Raw genomic sequence first — 3,866 nt, 5'->3', positions numbered from 1 at the left:
CGGTTCGTGCCATATTTTTGATTCATGTGTAAATATCATTTTGCTTGATTCAATACATGGCCTTGCATTTCTCTTTTTTTCCTATTATGGATTTTTGTTTGCTTCATCTGAATCAGAATTTATTTTGCTTGATTGAATATGTACAATTGCATTTCAACCCTCATTCGGGACGATTAAACAAAAATGGCTTATATTTTGCCCCCCTTCATCTGTTTCCGTACCAGTGGGTTTGTTAGGGTTGCCGACAAGGACAGTGCCCTTAACCGTAAGATTTGGCCTTAATTAATCCATGTTCATGTCTCCGAGTTTAGGAATCATTTATGTTTACAAATACCATCCTCTTTCTGCCTCATCATTCCTGAACTATATTTGAATCCTTGACTTTTGGAGCCCCCCCCCCCTCTTTTGCAAACATTGTGGTACTCTGTTTTTTTAGGTAAAGTACTCTGGTTTGGTGGTATGAAGAGTTTTAATACTATATTTTTTGATGGGTTAGAGTTTTGATCAGGTGGCCCCAACATGACATAGCCCGGGGCCCAGGGCCCAGTTAAAACACGACTCGGCAGTTCAGCAGGTGCGTAACCGCTCTCCGAAGGCGGAAAACGCCTCCTCTCTCCTTCTCCCTCTTGGGTTCTCCCTCATCTCCCCCGCGACCTCTATCACCATGGCCGCCAAGAGAAACCTCGGCAGGTTGCCGACGGCGGCGAATGCGAAGGCGCAGGCCAATGAAGACGACTCGGAGGGGCACTTCTCCTCACACTCCTTGGCCGACCTCAGCCTCCACCACACCCCACCCTCTACGCCCGCCTCCAAGGTCCCTCCCTCCCCCGTCTCCTATTCCCCGTGTCTCGGTGTCCCTAGTGATTTGGCTGTCCCCTTGGGGAGCTAGGAGAATTTATGCATATGATTTTCAAATTTCCAATCTGAATTATCAAAATGGTGTTCGTAGTTTGACAGAAGACATGTCCAGAACGTTGAGATATTCAGAGTGTATTAATATGTCAATGTTAGTGCATTCACCAGTTCTGACAGATATTCAGTGCAGTACTTTACAGCAAAACAGTGTCTAGGTATGATATTTCCACTAATCTCAGATAGAAGCAAAGCATTTCAGTCGCCTCTTTGTTCACTATACAAAGGCAATGACCAGGTACACATAGTTAATATTCATTTAAAAGAACACCAGATTCACTTGAAAAATTGTTTGAATCTTACTTAATCATCATATGTTTCATCAGGTTTCCATTTAGATATAGCATAAATTACTCTCCCTTTTCATCCTTGTAGTAGCCAACCGCAATCTTCAAAAGCAAAGAATTCCTCGTGATAAAGTGAGTTCTTCTTTTGTACTATTTTCTTTAAGATGGCTGGATCAATATGAAGCTGTTGGAACCCAGCCTTGAGGAACCTTGCTTGCCACTTCCTGTAACTTTCCCGTCTCTCAGTCCATTCTGCATCCTCACATGCTATGCTATTAAGTGCATCTCGCCCAAATAGGATCCTCTCGATCGTCATTCTTGCTTTATTTTCCCGTGGAACAATTGCATCAAGCATGTCAAACATTAAAGAGTAATGGAACATAACCTCTTTGAAACGTTGCATGAAGAAGGGGGAACTGCAGTACCCGTTCACGGTGCCAGAAATAAAAATCTTTGGGTTGATCCTCCTCATAGTTTTGAGCACCTCGTCCCTTGTGCTATTTATGGCTTTGGTTTCATGACCAAGATTCTTCATCCAGAACATGTAGTTGATTATGAGGACTTCACGCTTGTCAATGTTAAGATCCTCAATTTTAATGGTCTCCCATCTTGAAGCAGCAACGCCCTGATACTGAAAAGGTACCTTGAACATGTTTGCATAATCAGCCAACCGCTTCCCTGTCTCCTCGATCATTTCATGGGGGTGTAAACCTGGCTGGAGAGCGTCTATACCTGTGATCCGAAGCTTAGGGGCTCCCTCTTCTTGCTTTGCAAACCTCTGAATCATTAATGGCCACTGAAAGCCGAAGCCGATGCCGAAATCAATGATGTGCACTCTTGGACGCCCTTGTGAGACATCAAGAATAGCTTGGTTGGCAAAGTGGTATGACGTCCTGTCGAAAGGGCAAGATGCAATAAAAAGGCTGTAAGCCTCTAACCAGTCTGTGGTACTTGTTCGCCTTTCCATATGATTTTGATAAACCTGACTCCCGGTCCCAGCCAGGCGTGCCTCGAGGCCATCCACCAAGTAAAATGCCAGTCTCTGGGTACAATTACCATCTGGTGAGGAGTGTTGCCTTATCAACTTTAGGATTTCACTGGCCAACAGGTGGTTGTCTTCTGCCACAGCTTTTGCGCAATTGATGAGGAGATTCCTGAGATCAACCAACTCTCTCCTCGGTTGCTTCCTGTGCCATAGCTTCAGACGTCCTTCGCTCTGGCCTTTCAGTGAGCTATTGTTTCCTTCCCCCGCCATCCTTTCTCGCAGTCTTGTTCTTCGGTCGAAACTCTTCCGACCATAGCATAGCAGAACTCGGTCAAAATTTTCGTTTCGAATTATAGCACAAATTGTGATGGCATGATGTTTATTGCTCCTTCCTTGAAAGATATCCCAGCCCCGTTGGTCTGCCACCTCAAAGATTGCATTTTCGCTCCTCTCTACTGCTTTTACCTTCGTAGTCAGTTGGGAAATATAAAGTACGTCATTCTTTAGATATATCACCAGCTTATAAATACTTTGAGCAAACATCTTTTCCTCCTCGACATCTCTCTGACAATGCAAGGCAGGGAAGCCAGCTTCCGAAGTCCATCCAACATTAATCAATGGATGGTCAGGTAGATAAGGACTCCTGTTGCAGGTATATGGACTCAACGGGGTTGCTGAGGGCTGTAACACATTATAACTGGAATAGTCATTACTGAAGCTAGTGGTCCTGAGCCTTTTGTAACGGCTGGTCCCACTCTTATCAGAGTTGTCTGGTTTGTTGTTGCTATGCAATGGCGGCTAGTTAGTAGCCGGCGCGTATACCTCCCCAAGAATGTCACGGAATGGCTTATCGGCAGCCTGGAGGGCAGCCTCCCCTTGGCATATATCAACCCTCTCGTCGACGTCTTCCATCAACATCTGGCTTGTGTAGTGAAGAGCATCGTTTGATCTGATCTGGCGGTGCTCAGGGCTACCCCCTGCAGCAATCTGAACTTGGTTTTGTCCAAGGCTGCTGTTGACGCTGCAGAACCTAGGGCTAGTGACTCCACCAAGCAGATATGTGCTTGGTTGGTTGGCTGGGTTAAGAATTGACCAGTGTGGCTCACTCAGGTCGTAGTTGTAGATGGTGAGTTGCTGCTCGGAAGAGAAATCACCATCGTATGGTTGGTCGGTTGCTGCGATGTTGTCCAGATTGTCATGGAGAGGTTCAATCGCCATTTTGGAAAGTCTGCTTTCCACCTCAATATGAGATATATGATTCTTCTTTGGCCCGCAGCAAATGCATCAGCTTGTTTCCTGGAAGATGGAACCTAAATTAGTAAATTATGTGAGACGACAGTCCACCTTGCTCATGTGCTACAATCTAGAATATCCGTAAAACGGAATTCTGCTTCCCTCACCCTCTGCTTCTTACTATTTATTAGATATTCTGCTTATGATTGTTTTGGCATGCCATCAGTGGAGGAGCTTGACAAGGTTCCATGGTGTGTGTGTGGGGGGGGAGTCAAGAATACTATTTCTTCTAATCTAAACCCAGTTAAACATTGAATGTTTAAGCATCAATAACAGAAACATCACACCTAGCGATATGCGAATCTACGACAAGCCTAATACCACTGTTCAGATTATTTATTTGTAGGAGGCTCCGAATCTGATCTGAGCAAGTAGCAAAAGTAGGGAAG

General features: G+C 45.0%; 1 pseudogene; it reads right to left on the bottom strand.

Annotated features, from left to right (window-relative positions):
* Positions 1-1,215: 1,215 nt before the first annotated feature.
* Positions 1,216-3,402, bottom strand: LOC119299914 (annotated as a pseudogene).
* Positions 3,403-3,866: the final 464 nt, after the last annotated feature.

Source organism: Triticum dicoccoides, chromosome 1B, assembly GCF_002162155.2.
Source record: "Triticum dicoccoides isolate Atlit2015 ecotype Zavitan chromosome 1B, WEW_v2.0, whole genome shotgun sequence".
NCBI lineage: Eukaryota > Viridiplantae > Streptophyta > Magnoliopsida > Poales > Poaceae > Triticum > Triticum dicoccoides.
This window is presented reverse-complemented; position numbering and strand designations above follow the sequence as displayed.